Source organism: Zea mays, chromosome 3 (genome assembly GCF_902167145.1).
Source record: "Zea mays cultivar B73 chromosome 3, Zm-B73-REFERENCE-NAM-5.0, whole genome shotgun sequence".
NCBI classification, from domain to species: domain Eukaryota; kingdom Viridiplantae; phylum Streptophyta; class Magnoliopsida; order Poales; family Poaceae; genus Zea; species Zea mays.
In genome coordinates this window covers 222,257,641-222,277,270 of record NC_050098.1, presented here as the reverse complement: position 1 = coordinate 222,277,270, position 19,630 = coordinate 222,257,641, and positions in this window count along the sequence as shown.

The window sequence follows — 19,630 nt, the reverse complement described above, 5'->3', positions numbered from 1 at the left end:
CTTCGACCTTGCCGACTGAGGCGCGCGTGTCAGGATAAGGTGTCAGGCGATCCTCGCATTGAATGCGCCTACGATACGGTCGGTTGGAGAGGCGATTTGGCCAAGGTTGCTTCTCGACGAAGCCTGCCCAAGCTGGGCCTCGGGCGTGCCGATGGTGCGCCCACTGCCTGAGGAGGCCCTCAGGCGAGACGTAACTTCGTCCGGGACTACAGTTCCCGCCCGAGGCTGGGCTCGGGCGAGGCGAGATCGCGTCCCTTGGGTAGACGAAGCCTTGACATGAACCGTGCCCATCAGTATTTGCGGTTTGTGCTGAGGGTGATTACCAGCCGTGTTTAGGAGTGTTGGGGGTACCCCTAATTACGGTACCCGACAGTAGCCCCCGAGCCTCGAAGGGAGTGTTGGTACTCGCTTGGAGGCTTTATCGCACTTTTTGCGAGGGGACCGACCTTTCTCGGTTATACTTTGTTCCGGTGGGTGTGCGCGAGCGCACCCGCCGGGTGTAGCCCCGAGGCCTCGGAGGAGTGGGTTGACTCCTCTGAGGTCTTAATGCCTTTCATGATGCCTCGGTCGGCCTTGTTGTTCCCTCATGCGGCCTGGTTGTAGCTCGGGTGCATGGTCAGGTTCCGAGTTTTTAGGCTGGTTTGTTGACGCTGTCAACGGTTTGGCCAAAGCCGGGTTGCGAGAGCAGCCCCCGAGCCTCTGCGCGGAGCGATAGGACGATCAAGGACTGTCTCGACTTTTATTATACGCCCCTTCGTCGCCTTTCCGCAAGGAGGAAGGGGGGAAAGCACCATGTTGCCCTCGGAGGGCGCCGAACATGGTGTCTTTAGTGAATTGCTAACGGGTGATCCGAGTGGATGCCCGTGCCCCGTTCGATAAGGGTCGGCTAGTGGCCCAGAGGCGCGCTCCAAAAGTACCTGCAGGTGATTTGTCGGACCCGGACCCGTTCGATAGGGTCCGAGGGCTCGATGCCTCCCTCTGGTGGGATTCCGTTACAAAATCGCTCCTGCTAGTCTCGGAAATGTCCTAGGGTACCTCAGGAGCGTAGCCCGAGCCTCGGCCATGTAACGGACGTACCCAGAGTCATACCTCACTCTACGTGCTCTGGGGCGGCTGTCGAACCCTTCCGAGGGGCCAGCCTTCGAACCCCTAATCAGTAGTGAGCGCGGAGCCCGAGTGCTCTAGGGCGGCTGTCGAAACCTTCCGAGGGGCCAGCCTTTGAACCCCTGATCAGTAATAGGCTTTGAGCCCGAGTGCTCTGGGGCGGCTGTCGAACCCTTCCGAGGGGCCAGCCTTCGAGCCCCTGATCAGTAATGGGCTCGGAGCCCGCTTCCTTCGCGGAGAAGGATCCCTTTCCGAAATATCCCCTTTCCCGGTCCCTGTAGCAAGAGAGAGAAAGTGGAAGAGGAAAAAGATATGAATTTAAATAGTGTGGCGCACCTTTTTCGACGCGGTCATCATGACGGAGGTGAAACGACGCCCGCTTCGCCTGCCAAAGGTGTCGCTTGCCCTGTCGAGGAGTTAATGTGACTGGACGGGCGCTTCACGGGGCGGTCGTTGCGCGTGCTCGAGTCGTTCGAGGAACGGGACACGGGCGCATCGTCTTCACGCCGTGGGAGAGGGCTCCCCTGCCGCTTCAGGAGGGGACGTGAGCCTGCAAGTGATTTGGCCGCTGCTTCCGCTCGTCTGCTGTCGCCATTACTGCCGGTCCATTTTTGGCCACATCAACTGTCGTGCCTCCTCCCGCGGCTGACTGACCCATGATCGTTGTGCTCGATTGGCACTGTTGGGTTATGCGCAGGGCTGCCTCGAGTTGTGGCACCAGTTCCGCAGTCGAGAAGGCGCAGCATTGGCGCAAGTGGCGGTGCGGTTTCTTGCACGTAGTAACCGGCGCGCCGGTTACATGACGTGTGGGCCTAGGCCTCCATGCCGGATGCGACAAAGCCAAAGGGGTGCGCCACCGTGGTGCGGTGTTGGTGGGCAGGTGGCCGCTGTCGTCGGTGCTGAGGTGGTGGTCGCCAGAGGAGGTTTCTCCACCGACGAGACCGTTAGCGCCACCTGCGCTCCAGACCTCCGGCTCTTTGGCTTTAATGGCTGGTTCTCGTCTCCCATGAGGGGACGTGAACGAGGGCCTTTCAGCAGCAGCGTTTGCCCTGGGGCCATTGCTGCAGTTGTCTTGCCGCCTGAGGCGAAGGTCGTCGTCGCTTTGTTGGTGCAGTGGTTACCAGCGAACCACCTGGAGTTTGTTATCCCGCAGGCCCTCCGGTGTGGAGGTTGTTCATACCCGCGGGAATGGAACAGGAGTCCCGTTTGTGATGGTACCCTGAACATGGGTGTTTGTTCATTGTGGCCGCTGAGGCCTAAACATTTGGGCATTTGGGCGCGATGTCGTGTTTCTTCCTTATTTCGAGCACTAGGACTCGCCTGTCGGCTAGCTAAGCCACTTAACCGAGCGTGAGTTGCTTTGCGTGGAAGGTGACGAGTGAGGTATCCGTATCCCGGAGGCGTAGGAGTCCCTCGGCTTGATCGGCCTTGCCGCTCAAGGCTTCTCTTGCTCAGTTTTAGAACCCTCAGCCGCTCTACGATGAGCTGAAGCCGGAGGCAGCAGCGTCGGCGTGGACAAAGGCGGAGTCGGCTCGAAAAGAGGCTTCGTCGGCCCGGGAGCATGTGGCTTCCCAGGCCGAGGAGGTGCAGCAGTGGCGGCTGGAGCTTGGCCAGGTCGTCCGCGAGCGGGACCAATCCCGGAGTCACGCCGCCGAGGCCGGGAGCCGGGCTGAGGTCCTCGGGGGACAGCCGGCTGAGGCAATGGAGCGGCTAGCCGGGGTGTCTGCTCGGGCCGGAACCCTTGCGGAGAACCTGGTCGTGAGGGCCCAAGCGCGGTGCTGGCGTCCTCCTTCGAGGTGGAGATCCTTCCGCCTGAGTCGCCGTCCGAGGCTGGGCCAGGATCTGCCGAGGGTGGAAACGTCGCCGAGGGTGTTGCTGCTCCCCCTGCCGATGTCCGAACCTGGAGGAACAGTTTTTCTGAAGTATGCGTATGTTTTTCGCGGCCGCTAGGGCCTAAACATTTTAACGTCGGATTATAAAGCTGCGTTTTCTTTCCTCTTGTTTCGTGTGTTAGGACTTGTTTGGTAGCAGAGTCCCTCGTCCGAGCGTGAGTTACTTTTCGCGGAAGGTGATGAGTGAGGTATCTGTATCCCGGAGGCGTAGGAGTCCCTTGGCTCGGTCGGCCTTGCCGCTTACGTGTACTCTCGTCGTTTTTAGGGTTCTGCTATCGAAGCAGTCGAAATGGCACAAAAGTCGTTCTGACAGAAAAGTTTTCAAACGTTAGGACTTGTTTGGCAGCAGAGTCCCTCGTTCAAGCGTGAGTTACTTTTTGCGGAAGGTGATGAGTGAGGTATCCGTATCCTGGAGGCGTAGGAGTCCCTCGGCTCGGTCGGCCTTGCCGCTTACGTGTACTCTCGTCGTTTTTAGGACCCCGCTATCGAAGCAGTTGAAAAGCGCGAAAGACGTTCTGGCAAAAGACTTTTCCGAGGAAAATTTTGACGCAGAGGGGGTTCCCCCCCTTCTAGCCCCTGAGGGAGGGTCGGGCTTTGCCGAGGCAAGGCTGATCCTTCCTTGACGGTTAGACTTTATTTATGTATGTAAAGAAAAAAACGAGGTATATGAACGACTTGAAACATCTTAAGGGTAAAAGAGACGTAGCTGTTGGATGTTCCAAGCGTTGCTGTAGACCTCGCCTTGATCGTTGGCCAGCTTGTTTGTTCTGGGCTTCAAAATCTTGACGATGATGAACAGCCCTTCCCAGGGAGGAGTGAGCTTGTGGAGCCCTCGGGGGTCTTGTCGCTGCCGAAGTACCAGGTCTCCCACTTGGAAGTCTCAGGACCGAACCCTTCGGGTGTGGTAGCGTCGCAGAGACTGCTGATACCGTGCCGAGCGTAGTAAGGCCACGTCCGGAGCGTCTTCCAGCTGGTCCAATAAATCTTCTCGGCTGGTATGGTTGCCTCGGTCGTCGTACGCCTTTGTCCTCGGGGAACCGTATTCTAAGTCTGTGGGTACGATAGCCTCGGCCCCATAGACTAGAAAGAACGGCGAGAAACCCGTGGCTCGGCTCGGCGTCGTCCTCAGACTCTAGACCACCGAGGGTAGCTCTTTCATCCACCGCTTGCCAAACTTGTTGAGGTCGTTGTAGATCCTCAGTTTAAGTCCCTGTAGAATCATACCGTTGGCACGCTCCACCTGCCCATTCGTCATGGGGTAAGCTACGGCGGCCCAGTCCACACGGATGTGGTGGTCCTCGCAGAAGTCCAGGAACTTCTTCCTAGTGAACTGTGTGCCGTTGTCGGTGATGATGGAGTTCGGGACCCCAAAGCGATGGATGATGTTGGTGAAGAACGCCACTGCCTGCTCGGACCTGATGCTGGTTAAGGGTCGGACCTTGATCCACTTGGAGAATTTGTCGATGGCGACCAGCAGGTGCGAGAAGCCCCCGGGTGCCTTCTGCAAGGGACCAACGAGGTCCAGACCCCACACTGCAAACGGCCAGGTGATGGGTATTGTTTGCAGGGCCTGAGCGGGCAGGTGCGTCTGTCTCATGTAAAATTGACACCCTTGGCAAGAGCGTACAATCCTAGTGGCGTCGGCCACCGCGGTCGGCCAGTAGAAACCTTGTCGGAAGGCGTTTCCCACGAGGGCTCGAGGTGCTGCATGGTGACCGCAAGCCCCGAGTGTATCTCTCTCAACAGCTCTTGTCCTTCGGCGACGGATATGCATCGTTGGAGAATGCCCGAGGGGCTGCGGTGGTAGAGCTCTTTCTCATCACCCAGTAAAACGAACGACTTGGCGCGCCGAGCCAGTCGCCGAGCTTCGGCCTTGTCGAGGGGCAGCTCTCCTCGGAGGAGATATTGCAGGTACGGGGTCTGCCAGTTCGTGTTTGGCATGACCCCATTCCACTCCCCCTCGATGCGTAGGGCTTCACCCTCGGCGACTGAGGGTACCTCGGGCTGGGCCGAGGCCTCCTTGGGCTGGGTCGAGGCTTCCTCGGGCTCGGGCGTGTCGTCGATCTTGATGGAGGGTTGATGTATGTCTCTGGAGAAGACGTCTGGGGGAACTGTTGTCCGCCCCGAGGCTATTTTCGCCAGCTCGTCCGCAGTCTCGTTGTACCGTCGAGCGATGTGGTTGAGCTCCAGCCCGTAGAACTTGTCTTCTAGGAGCCGAACTTTGTCGCAGTAGGCCTCCATATTCGGGTCGCGATAGTGGGAGTTCTTCATGACTTGGTCAATGACAAGCTGCTAGTCGCCACGAGCGTCGAGGCGCCGAACCCCTAGCTCAACGGCAATGTGTGGCCCGTTAACCAAAGCCTCGTACTTGGCCACGTTGTTTGATGCTGGAAAATGGAGGCGCAACACGTAGCGCACATGTTTCCCGAGGGGTGAGATGAAGAGCAAGCCCGCACCTGCTCCTGTTTTCATCAGCGACCCATCGAAGTACATGGTCCAAAGTTCAGGTTGGATCGGAGCTATTGGCAATTGGGTGTCGACCCATTCAGCCAAGAAATCTGCCAAGACTTGTGACTTTATGGCCTTCCGAGGGACGAATGAGAGTGTTTCGCCCATGAGCTCCACTGCCCACTTTGCTATCCTACCCGAGGCCTCTCGGCACTAGATGATCTCCCCTAGGGGGAAGGATGATACCACAGTCACCGGATGAGACTCGAAGTAGTGTCGCAATTTTCGCCGTGTCAGAATTACTGCGTATAGTAGCTTCTGGATTTGTGGGTAGCAGATCTTGGTCTCGGATAGCACCTCACTGATGAAGTAAACCAGCCTCTGGATGAGCAGTGCATGCCCTTCTTCTCGTCTCTCGACTACGATCGCGGCGTTGACCACCTGAGTGGTTGCGGCTACGTAGATCAAGAGGGCTTCTCCCGCAGCGGGGGGCACCAAGATGGGCGCATTTGTAAGGAGCGCCTTTAAGTTTCCAAGGGCTTCCTCGGCCTCGGGGGTCCAAGTGAAGCGCTCGGCCTTCCTTAAGAGGCGGTACAAGGGCAGTCCTTTTTCGCCGAGGCGTGAGATGAAGCGGCTCAGAGCCGCAAGGCATCCCATGACCCTTTGTACTCCTTTCAAATCTTTGATAGGCCCCATGTTGGTGATGGCCGTGATTTTCTCCAGGTTGGCCTCGATGCCCCGCTCGGAGACGATGAACCCCAGGAGCATGCCTCAAGGACTCCGAAGACACACTTCTCGGGATTGAGCTTCACGCCCTTCGCTCTCAGACACTTGAATGTCATTTCAAGGTCGGAGAGGAGGTCGGAGGCTTTCCTCGTCTTGACAACGATGTCATCGACGTAAGCCTCGATCGTTCGGCCGATGTGCTCCCCGAACACGTGGTTCATGCACCTTTGGTATGTTGCATCTGCATTCCTCAAGCCAAATGGCATAGTAGTACAACAGTACATGCCAAAAGGTGTGATGAAAGAAGTCGCGAGCTGGTCGGACTCTTTCATCTTGATTTGGTGATAACCTGAATAGGCGTCGAGGAATGACAGGGTTTCGCACCCAGCAGTGGAGTCCACAATTTGATCGATGCGAGGCAGAGGGTAGGGAACCTTCGGACATGCTTTGTTTAGACCAGTGTAGTCTACGCACATCCTCCACTTCCCACCTTTCTTTTTTAGAAGCACAGGGTTAGCTAACCATTCGAGATGGAATACCTCTTTGATGAACCCTGCAGCCATCAGCTTGTGGATCTCCTCGCCTATGGCCCTATGCTTTTCTTCGTCGGAACGGCGCAGATGCTGCTTCATGGGTCGGGCACCGGCTCGGATGTCCAGTGAGTGCTCGGCGACATCCCTCGGTATGTCGGGCATGTCTGAGGGACTCCACGCAAAGGTTTCGGCGTTTGCGCGGAGAAAGTCGACGAGCACTGCTTCCTATTTGGGGTCGAGCTCGAAGCCGATCCGGACTTGCTTGCAGGCGTCGTTGCTGGGGTCGAGGGCGATGGACTTAACCGCCTCAGCCGGTTCGAAGTTGCCTGCGTGGCGCTTCGCATCAGGCACCTCCTTGGAGAGGCACTCTAGGTCGACGATGAGGGCCTCGTACTCGGCGAGGGCCTCGGCGTACTCCACGCACTCCACGTCGCATTCGTACGCGTGTCGGTACGTGCATCCGACTGTGATGACCCCGTTGGGGCCTGGCATCTTGAGCTTGAGGTACGTGTAGTTGGGGACAACCATGAACTTGGCGTAGCACGGTCTCCCCAGCACCGCGTGGTAGGTCCCTCGGAACCTAACCACCTCGAACGTGAGGGTTTCCCTGCGGAAGTTGGAGGGAGTCCCGAAGCAGACGGGCAAATCGAGTTGCCCAAGGGGGTGGATGCGCTTTCTGGGGACGATCCCATGAAAGGGCGCCGCACCAGCCCGGATCATGGACAGATCGATCTCCAAGAGCCCGAGGGTCTCGACGTAGATGATGTTGAGGCTGCTGCCTCCGTCCATGAGGACCTTGGTGAGCCTAGCGTTGCCAATGATAGGATCGACGGCGAGTGGGTACCTTCCTGGGCTCGGCACGCAGTTGGGGTGGTCGCCTTGGTCGAAGGTGATGGGCTTGTCGGACCAGTCTAGGTAGACTGGCGCCGCCACCTTTACCGAGCAGACCTCCCGGCGCTCCTGCTTGCGGTGCCGAGCCGAGGCGTTCGCCACTTGCCCACCGTAGATCATAAAGCAGCCGTGAACCTCGGGGAACTCCTCTTCCTTGTCACCCTCTTTCTTGTTGTTGTCTTGGCCTTTGCCATCTCCCGCTGGGGGCCCAGCCTTATGGAAGTAGCGCCGAAGCATGACGCATTCCTCAAGGGTGTGCTTGACGGGACCCTGGTGATAGGGCACGACTCCTTGAGCATCTTATCGAACAGGTTGGCCCCTCCGGGAGGCTTCCGGGGGTTCCTGTGCTCGACAGCAGCGATGAGATCCGTGTCAGTGGCGTCACGCTTTGCTTGTGCCTTCTTCTTCGTGCCACGCTAGGCGGACGCCTCGGGGACGTCTTCCAGCTGCCGTCCCTGAGGCTTCTTGTCCTTCCGGAAGATGGCTTCGACCGCCTCCTGACCAGAGACAAACTTGGTGGTGATGTTCATCAATTCGCTCGCCTTGGTGGGAGTCTTGCGCCCCAGTTTGCTCACTAGGTCACGGCAAGTGGTGCCGGCGAGGAACGCCCCGATAACATCCGAGTCAGTGATGTTGGGCAGCTCGGTGCGCTGCTTCAAAAACCGTCGGATGTACTCTCGCAGGGATTCCCCCGGCTGCTGGCGGCAGCTTCGGAGATCCCATGAGTTCCCTGGGCGCATGTACATGCCCTAGAAATTTCGAGCGAAGGCCTTGACTAGGTCATCCCAGTTGGAGATCTGCGCAGGAGGCAGATGCTCCAGCTAGGCCCGGGCGGCGTCGGAGAGGAACAGGGGGAGGTTGTGGATGATGAGGTTGTCATCATCTGTCCCTCCCAGCTAGCAGGCCAGCCGGTAGTCCGCAAGCCACAACTCCGGCCTTCTTTCCCCTGAGTACTTGGTGATGGTAGTTGGGGCCCGGAACCGGGCTGGGAACGACGCCCGTCGTATGGCCCGACTGAAAGCTTGCGGACCTGGTGGTTCGGGCGAGGACTCCGATCCTCCTCATTGTCGTAGCGTCCTCCGCGCCTGGGGTGGTAGCCTCGGCGCACCCTCTCGTCGAGGCGGGCTCGACGGTCGCGATGGTGTTGCTTGTTGCCGAGGCGACCCGGGGCTGCATGCGTCCCGTCCCGCGTGCGCTCGGTGTGGACCGAGGCCTCCCGCATGAGTCGGGAAGTTGTTGCGCGATGCTCCGGGGGGCACCCTTGCCTTCGGGAGGCAGAGCTTTCAGCCCGTCGAACCGCGGCATCCTCCAAGAGATTCTTGAGTTCTCCCTGGATATGCCGCCCCTCGGTGGTGGACGGCTCCGGCATTGCTCGGAGTAGCATTGCCGCTGCAGCTAGATTCTGGCCGACCCCGCTGGAGGCCGGGGGCAGCCTTGCCCTGGCATCGTCAACGATACGGCGCTGGACGTCCTGGGCCCGATGACGCGCTTCTCCGGCGAGTGCTCGGCCTGCCCACTCTTGCTCGATGTTTTGCCGGAGCTGCACAAGTTGCCCTGCTTCCTCGTCGAGCTTGGCCTGCATCTCGCGGATTTGCTCGAGCTGTGTGTCCTGACCCCCCACAGGGACTGGGACCATAGCTAGCTCCCGCAGGATGTCAACGCGAGGCGCAGGCCCAAGGGGATCATCATCCTCCGGCATACCGAGGTGGTTGCATTCGTCGTGACCCCCTAGATCGACGTGGAAACATTCACGACTTGGGCCACAACCCTCGTCGCCAAGGCTGTGGCCGTCATCGGAGCAATCGGAGAGGCAGTAGTCACATGCGGTCATGAAGTCTCGCATGGCACTAGGATTACAGAGCCCGGAGAAATCCCAACCGAAGTCGGGACCGTCCTCTTCCTCGGAACCCGGGGGCCCATAGGTTGAGACGGTCGTCAGTCGGTCCCAGGTTGACCACATATGGTACCCCAGAAGGTTAGGATATGCCTTTACGAAAGCGCTCATCGAAGCGGGGTCGCTTGGTGGATCGAAGCTGAATCTAAAAGGCACAGGGTGGAAAACGGACGGTACCTCTTGGTCGATGGACGGTGGGGAAGTCGCGTCGGGGACGGACTGCACCGTTATCTCAGGTACGAGGCTAATGCCCAGCAAGTCCTTCGCGAGAGTGCTGGTGTCATCTGTCCGCTTGGGGTTGGCACGTTGCGGGGAAACGACATCCGTCGTTGTCTCGGGTACGAGGACAACGCCCGACATGTCCCCCGCTGGGGTGCTGGCGTCGTCGACTCGCTCGACACCCGACGAGGTGTCGCCTCCTGCCTAGCCACGGTTGCCTCGTCTCCTCCTCCGGCGACGAGGAGGGTGGCGGGGCAAACCCGGATGCTGCTCTTCGGCCACGGGGGGAAGACATCGTCGAGTTCGCCGCCGCCGGGCGAGCTGACGGCCGTCGTTGTTGCTGTCGCGCTGCGGGGGGAGGAGCACCATGTCGTAGCCGCCATCGAGGGACATGAACTCGAGACTCCCGAAGCGGAGCAGCGTCCTGGGCTGAAGAGGTTGCTGAAGGCTCCCCATCTGGAACTCAACGGGAAGTTGTTCGTTAACACATAGCAGGCCCCTACCTGGCGCGCCAACTGTCGGCGTTTCGGACCCGGGGGGGTGTGCTCGTAGTAGGGGTTATCTCGCACCAGGGGGGTGTGCTCGTAGTAGGGGTTACAAGCGTTCGCGAGAGAGAGTGAGAGAGAGTGAGCCTGTTCGTCAGCTCGTTCCCCCGCGCGACCCTCTGCATGAAGGCCCTGGACCTTCCTTTTATAGTTGCAAGGAGAGGGTCCAGATGTACAATGGGGGGTGTAGCTAGGCGCTAACGTGTCTAGCAGGGAAGTACCTGAGCCCTGTGTACATGCCAATGTGGCTGTCGGAGAAGTGCTTGAGCCCTGTGTAGGCGATAACGTGTCCGTCGGAGAAGTGCCTGAGCCCTGTAGAAGCACAGATGTCGGTGCTGCTGGGATCTTGCTGACGTCTCCTTGCTTCCGTAGGGGGCTGAGAGCCACCGTCGTCATGGACGCACGTGGGGAGCCATCATTACCTGTTACCGGGACGAGCCAGATGGGACGCCGGTCTTGTTCCCTCGTAGCCTGAGCTAGCTAGGGGAGGGTAATGATGTATCCCTTGTGGCGCAGTCGGTCTGTGCCCAAGGTCGGGCGAGGCGGAGACTTCTCCTGAGGCCGAGGCCGGGGTCGAGCGAGGACGTGATTCCTCCCGAGTCCGAGGATGAGGCCGAGTCTCTGGGTCGGGCGAGGCGGAGACCTCCTCCCGAGGCCGAGGCCTAAGGTCGGGCGAGGCGGAGCTTCCTGTTGCGCCCGAGGCTGAAATTGTTGTTGTCAGCCTTGCCCGGGTGGCTGGCACAGCAGTCGGAGCGGGGTGAGCGGCGCTGTTTTCCTATCAGATCGGTCAGTGAAATAGCGAAGTGACTGTAGTCACTTCGACCTTGTCGACTGAGGCGCGCGTGTCAGGATAAGGTGTCAGGCGATCCTCGCATTGAATGCGCCTGCGATATGGTCGGTTGGAGAGGCAATTTGGCCAAGGTTGCTTCTCGACAAAGCCTGCCCAAGCTGGGCCTCGGGTGTGCCGAGGGTGCGCCCACTGCCTGAGGAGGCCCTCGGGCGAGACGTAACTTCGTCCGGGACTACAGTTCCCGCTCGAGGCTGGGCTCGGGCGAAGCGAGATCGCGTCCCTTGGGTAGACGAAGCCTTGACATGAACCGGGTCCATCAGTCTTTGCGGTTTGTGCTGAGGGTGGTTACCAGCGTGTTTAGGAGTGTTGGGGGTACCCCTAATTACGGTACCCGACAGTACTCCTTGTCTATTTGTATGAATTGCTATGAGTAGCAGCAAGGTCACGAGAAAACTGAAGACCAACTTGGTGAAGTACCTAGAATCTCAAGTCACGGGCAAGTTGTGCCCTTGATCACTCTTCTTTACCTAATAATGTTCTCTGTTAATCACTATGACATGATCAGGTTAATTTGATGGGACCTAATTTGTTTCCCTAGTTTTGTTTACCCCACACCTTGCAAACAAATGAACTATTGGTAGGTTTGCTATTCTTCTATCTGATTTTAGGATTAATGTTATATCTGATTTATTATCATGTTCCATTGTTATTGTTGGTTTAATTATTGTTCATGATAAGATTATTATGTTAAATGGAACATGGAGCGACCACCCGGGAAAACAGTGCTACCACAAGGGTGGAATGGGACGCCCTTGGCTGAATAATTAGAAAAGCTAGCGTGAGTTAATTCTTTCTCAAAAAGGGCAAGCAGGGTGGAGTTTTGCAGGTGTAGGGAGGTCCTCAGGCCAGACTGTCTTTTTAGCTTTTCGGACGAGAGATTCCTACATCGCCTTCGGCTCGGAATCTGTAGCGAGTTTTCTCCTCTAGTAGAACTTTGTAAAGGCCTCACAGTGGATCCCTGTCCATTCACCTTGGAAGTGTCTAAGGGTCTAGCTAACCCTAGCTAAACGGAAAACACGTCTTATGGGGAAATATGTGCAATCTCTGTATAGTGTAAAACTGGTATATCAGTCGTGCTCACGGTCAGGAGCAGCTCGGACCCTCAAATGATTAATTTATAGAATTAAACTTAATATGCCATATGCATTGCATGGTGGGTTTTATTACTAATGATGATCTCCTTATTTAATTGGGATGGTATCTACTTATACTTAGTAACTGCTAATAAATTTTTGACCAACTTTAAAAGCAATGCTCAGTCTTAACCATTCCTCCACTTCACATGTGCCCCACCGTAAGTGAGATCATGCATATTATTCCTCACAATTTATTGAGCGATGAACGTATGTGAGCTCACCCTTACTATATTCACACCGTCAGGTCAAGGACAGGTACTGCAAGATAAGGAGCATGAAGGATATCGCGATGAGTTCGTGAGAGGTTTAGGTCGTCGTCTCCTAGTCAACTACGGTTGTGGAGGATCGTTGTCTTCATATGATGTAATTATTTAGCTATTTGTACAGAACTCCTATTATATAATAAAGATGTGACATTTGTTTCTGTATCATGAGTTATCATATGTGTGAGACTTGATTCTAGCACACATTTTATTCGCGTCTGGCTTTTCCCTTAAATCCGAGTGTGACACCGTCCCATTCTGAATACCATTTTTCCCGACTGCTTTCGTTTACTTCGGGTATTTTTCGGTTTCGGTACAAAATAGGTAGATTGTATTCGGGTACGGTATCGAAAACGGTTTAACTGATTTTTAGTTCGTTTTTACGGTTATCGTTTTCTTTCTTGAAAATACCATTTTTCATACTGTTTTAGCAATCTGGTTTTGAGTCTAGCCTGCAGCCTTGAGCGGTTGAGCCTTTGGCCTTCCCACTTCCAATGCCCTAGCCCATACATTAGCCCCATCCCCCACATGCAGCCCACCGCAAAGCAAAAGCATACAACCAGCCCAATACACCACCGAACAATATGCATGTATGTGAGTGTGACATACTGACATGAGTATAGATATAATTTTCCATTCAAATAATGTCACTACGGGTTAATGTTTGACTACTGTGAAATTAATATATATTAATTTTCGGATTAAGTAATTCAGTTTGTTATTTGTTTTGTCAATTATCGACAAGTTTATCGTATTTCGGTCGTTTTCGACATATTTTCGTTTTGGCTTTTTCGTGTTCGAATGACTGATAATTTTGATCCCGTATACCGATCGTAATATTTTTGTTTTATAATGTTGTTATAAAACAAAACCAAAACCAATATGAGTGTTTTTTCGATAGTTTTCGACCATTTTCATCCCTACGCGCAAGAAAGGTCCTTACAGAGTTACAGAAATGATATCTGGTAATTCATATATGTTACAAACTTTGCAAGGTGATAAACTACCTAGGGCCTTAAATGGTCGTTTCCTGAAGCGGTATCATCCAAGTGTATGGCAAGATGCATAGAAAACCGATGTTTACACATCAGGTTGTTAATGCCTTGTACCAGGTGCTTTTGGTTCGTGTGGCTTTCCCAAAAAGACATGTGCATGCGTTGAGCACCATATGTGCCACCTGGAGAGGCTGGACGGCCCGCCTTTGTAGCTAGACGGTCCAGGTCGCGAATGGTTCGCGTGAATATCAGATCAGGCGGTTTAGCCCCTTTTTCTTTGCGTGTCTATCCATCTTCAATCTATATTTCATTACTTTACTTTCTTTCCCTAGGAGTAGCAGTAATGTAGCCTTCATCTCCATCTTCACCTCTCTTCGACTCTATGTCGGTTGGATACGTCTTGGGTGGCCTGCCGACCCCAAGACAAACCTTAGGATCTCTCCTCCCTGATAGGTACCTCTTGAGGAAAAAATTGCTATTTTGCCACTCTTCGTTTTGGCTCTCTATTATTTTGTCATCATGTGTCTATGACTGATGGGGTCATCTGTGTCTATGATTTGTCGGTTCGATGGTGTACTGGCAAAGCCCACAAATGATAATAACAAAATTGCAAATGGCTCCCCTCCCAGGGGAGAGATTCAGGTGCCATTGGCGATCGTTGCTGCCCCTGCGCACACACGGACTGTTCGGTCTCCATGCGCGGACCGTCCAGATCGATGCAGTGAAGACCCACTCCTGCCGTAGGGACGCAGACCGTCCGGTCCTATACCGCGGACCATCTATGCCGCTGTAGAGAGCACCACCATCGATACAACTCGTTAGTGATTGGCGTCAGATAAACGCCAACAAACAGGTTGACAGCTTGTGGGGTCTAATATTCAGAATGTTAATTGATTTCTAAAACGATGAAGACATCGTGTATCATAGCAATTTACTGGTCACCCTGTCACCCATGGCCCTAAAAGCATGTGCTCGCGACGCTCCTCGCAAGCAGGCACTGTCGCCGTCGTTCCTCGATGCTAAGTGGACGAAATCCACTCGCCCGTGCGTGGATCTCGACGGGAAGCCACGTGGCTCGAGTGGGATAAGGCCATGTTCGGTTCGGTCTAGATCGAAGGGTATTAAAACGAATTAAATCACATTTAATCCCCTTCAATATCTTTTGATTCAGACGTAACTGAATAAACCCTAAGTGGTCATAATCCGTTGTGTGCTCGTCGGTGCTCGACGATAAACTGAAGGGATCCGCTCGATGCACGTCTTTCTCTTGCGTGTGTAGGAACTTGCAGCGGAAAGTAGAGTTTCTCAGTAAAAAAGGTGCGAAAAATGATTAGGGTGCGGCTGTTTTCGGCAAGAAATAGTGAAATCCGAGAATTTATTTGAAAATTTCAGATCGCTCGAGATTGACGGTTTTGGACGAGAAACTGTTTTCGAGAGTGAGCGGTAAATACGTTGTAAACAGGATGGTGCCGACGTCGGCGGGTGGAATTCTGAGGGTATGTAACCCTGACATCATGGTTTCCGGTTTTTAAATAGAAGACACGGTGAGAACACGTTCAAGCACAATAAGGTGTATCTAAACCTTATGTCTTATTTAATAAAGTTTTCTAAGATATGAATCGTCTATGTGGATTGTACCAGTGAAGTTGTGCCTTAGGAAGTGTGTCTTCGTAAAGACATGATGACTTTGTTTTATTACACTTGACCCTCTAAACACACCTCAGGACATGGTGTATTAATAATTTAATATGCATCGTCACTACCGGAATCAGCTTCTTTGTCGTGTGTCTGAGACACACGGCAAAGGCTATTTTACACTCGGCAAAGGCTTTGCCGAGTGTAACACTCGGCAAAGAACGCTCGGCGAACTGTACATCGACAACAGCCTCTTTGCCGAGTACTTTTTGTCGGGCACTCGGCAAAGACTTTGCCGAGTGCCATTTGGCACTCGGCAAAGAAAAGTCACCGTCACGGCGCCAAGTGACGGTGACGGATCCTTTGTCGAGTGCCTTCTGTGGCACTCGGCAAAGAGGCCAATTTTGCCGAGTGTTTGCTCGAGAGGCCCTCGGCAAAGACTGGTCCAGTGGGCCCCACCGCCAGTCCCTGTGCCGAGAGCTCTAATAGGCACTCGGCAAAGAAGGCTTCTTTGCCGAGTGTCTGGTGGACTGGCACTCGACAAAGAACCCTCAAGTGGGCCCCTTTGCCAGTATCTTTGCCGAGTGCCTTGGCAACAGCACTCGGCAAAGATGTCTTTGCCGGTTCCGAGGTTTCCTTCTTTGCCGAGTGCCATTGTCAGCACTCGGCAAAGATGGCTTTACCGGTTCCTAGGTTTCCTTCTTTGCCGAGTGCCATGGTCATAGCACTCGGCAAAGCGACCCTTTGCCGAGTGTTACACTCGGCAAAGTGACCAGAATGTCCCTTTTTTATTTGCTTTTGTTGTTCCATCCAAACAAACAAAAGATATATATCATTCACATCACATTATATATCAAGCGCATCACAGAATGAACACATTTATCATCAACACCATATATATCACAGAGTCTCACTAAAGTCTCACAAATATAAGTCAGGATCATCACAAAACAGATATAAGTCTGCATCATCACTAACATCACCAAGTATCTCACAAGATAAAGTCTAACTAACATCACCAACACTCATAAAGGTAAGTCTGGATCATCACAAAACAAATCATCAACGAGGTGGGCATCTGGACTGGTTCAGCGAAGGGCTGGACGAAGCATGAGGGTTGTTCGACGCCGCCGATTGACCCTGCACAGAGAAGAGATTGTACGTGTGAGAACATATGAATATATATCATGCAGTACTAAAATTTTGATACTCACAGGAGTAGTGAACTCTGTAGGGTCAGCTGCAGGGAACAACGGAGGTGGTGGAGCATGACCCTGTGCGGCGCCAAGGCTCTACATGTACGCGAACATCTCCGCCATCCTCTTCTCCAGCTCCTCACGTTGCCTCCTCTCATCATCTAGCTGAGTCTGTAATATTTCGCCCTAATGTTACGATAATGCAAAGAGAAGATATATAAAAATCAATGAACGATGAATAGATAAGGAATAACCTGGAGTTGCTGGATACGATGCTGTGAGGTGTCCTGCCGAGGTCGTATGGCTGGGCTCGCGCTCGTGCTCCTTGCTCGCACCTGAGAGAGAGTGGGAGTGGAGGACGAGTCGATTGCCCCGTCGGCAATCCAGTACCGCCCATGCCTCTTGCCTCCTCCGACCCTCATGAGGACATCTCCGTCGATGTCCTCGGTCCTCGGATCGTAATCTGGCCCATGGACCTCTTTGGCCATGGTGGTGTACTCACTGAGTCGGCTGTGGATGGCGGGGTTGGTGTACGCCTTGGGCCCGTCATCCGGGTTGTAGGTGACGTCGGACGTCGCCTTCCCCTTGTGGGCCATGGCATATGCCGAGAACGTGGAGCAAGGCGCGCCACCATGTGCCGCCGACTGCGAGAAAACCAACGAGATGGTTAGAAATCATGTCTAATCGAAAGTTATATACCTAAATAAAAAAGAGCGCGTACCCATGCTTCCGCGTATTTGCCAAGGCTGCGGCTGCCTTGATGGTGGGAGGGACCTTGCATCAGCAAACGTCGTTCCCGGCTAGCGTTGTGCGCCTCATCCCACTCAGCTGAGCACCACCTCTGCACCATCTGCTCCCAGCACTTAGGATGCGCGGCGCACCAATGAGGAATCATCTAAAAAAATATAAGTACACCGCATATCAGAAGATAAAAATAAGCATATTTAGTACCAATAATAAAGTTTTGTATTTACCTGCAAGTACTACATCCGCCCTGGCCTCGTATCCAGCATCGAACCTGAAGAAATCCTACATACAAAGACGATGTATCCATACATTATTTCAAGAATATGCAACAAATGCGACTTATTAAACAATATAGTGCGAGGAAGACTTACCCACAGCTCTTGCTTCACCCGCTCCGCCTTGTTGTTGAATTGTCTACCGTCCCGATCTACTGCATCGGGGGCGACGGCGTAGTGGTCGAAGGTGTATGCTGGGCTCGTCACTCCGGCGTACTCGACAAGTCCAGGGAAGTGTTCCCGGCATAGAAGGCCGAGGATGCCATTAGGGTTGCGGCCGTGACCCCCTACAGTCTCCAAAACCATCCAAGACTTGTCCAAGTGATTAAGATGAAGTATTAGTTTCTATTATTAATTTGAACATATAATATGAAAAAGCAGCAACAACATCTAAAGTTACTTACCTCTCTCCATCGGGTCGTATCAGCGGACGTCTGTCACGAAGTATGGGTCGCTTAGGGAGGCTCGCGGGACCTCGCAGGTAGATACTCCTCGAACCTGAGGAGCCAGAACCTGAGACGTCCTGCTGAGCGGCGTCGTCGTCGTCATCCTGCTGCGCCGCATCGTCGTCGTCCTGCTGTGCCGCATCGACTCACGGTCCTCCATTCTGGGGTGACATCATTACGTCGAACGTGGCCCGTGTACATCCACTCACGGTCCTCCATCCTCTAACATATATAACCGAGTATAGTTTAATATAGACATGTAATGCATGTACACTACGTTCCTACCTTCTAATAGGTGACGATAGGTCCTAATCCCACCCGCGGTTGCGTAGATGGAGTTAGTTTCCATGCTCTACTCCGATCCGAGATAGAATTTCGGCAGCACCTCCCCGCTGTTCTCCGGATACACGTCCTGGCAGGGAGAGTGTACTGTCCGGAGAACAACAGGGAGGTGACGCCGAAACTCTATCTTGGACCGGAGTAGAGCATGAAACTAACACCATCTACGCAACCGCGGGCTGTCCAAAAAACGTGGACAATTCGAAACTGATACATTTGTAGATATGCGAAGATCTGTATATCTACACCGTATCACTTTCGAACGGGAGACGCCTAACTAGATGTAGAGGTGATCTACGACCATGATGCGGATGTAGAGGTTATACCTAGGGTGGCGGTGGAGTCAGGCTAGTGGGGCTGTGGCGGGTCGGTGCAGTGGCGACGGGACGCGGTGCAGGCAGACCCGCAGTGGCTAGGAAGACAAGTATCTTCTCTGTAAAAAAGAAACACAAGTCTGTTAATACAAAAAAATCGACAGCACCTCCCCTGTACGTTGAGGTTTTTAAAACCTGCAAATAAAACTAACAGCACGATGGCTGACATGCACACAGTAACAAGTTTATAAATGGTTGGGTGACATCGGCTTACATGATTTATACATTCTATCATCTAATCAATAATAAATATAAATTGACGCATAAAAAGTTTATACCTCGCGTGGCCGAGAGGCGGTGGCGGCGCGCGAGGAGGTGGCTTCCGGCGGCGGTGGTGGCGCGCGGCGTTGGTGGCGGGGGCACGGCGAGGGGCGCGGGCACGGCGGCGCGAGCGCGGCGGCGTAGAGGGCGCGCGGCGGCCGAGGGCGTGGAGGGCGCGGGCGGTCGGGCGAGGGGCACGGACGCGGTCGGGCGAGGGCGAGGGCGTAGAGGGCGCGCGTGGTCGGCCGAGGGCGTAGCGGGCGCGGCGGTGGCGACGGCGCGTCAAAGTGAGAGGGCGAGGGCGCGGCGGCGGGCGGGCAGGCGCCGGCGAGGGCGCGGCGGGCGGACGGGCGGGCGCCGGCGAGGGAGGGCGCGGCGGGCGCGGGCGCCGGCGAGGGCGGCCGCGGCGGGTGCGGGCGTGGGCGGACGCGGCGTGGAGGAGGCGCGGCGGGCGGCGAGCCGGCGATGGCGCGGAGCGGCGGCGGGCGCGCAGGGAGGCGGCGGCGGGCGCGATAGAGAGGAGAGAGCGAGAGCAGAGAAAGAAGGAGGAAGAAAGCCGCGGGCGAGTATATTCGCCTTCTTTGCCGAGTGCCCGTGATCTGGCACTCGGCAAAGTTTTTTTTAATTTTTAAAATAAACTTTGCCGAGTGCCAGATCGGTGGCACTCGGCAAAGGATCCTTTGCCAAGTGTCTATCATCTGACACTCGGCAAAGATTAACTTACACATCTTTGCCGAGTGCCACCCTGGGGGCACTCGGCAAAGAAGTCTTTGCCGAGTGTCGTCTCTAGACACTCGGCAAATATATTTTTATTTTTTTTTATTTTGTCTCCCAAATTTTTTGTGGTATGTTCCTACACTG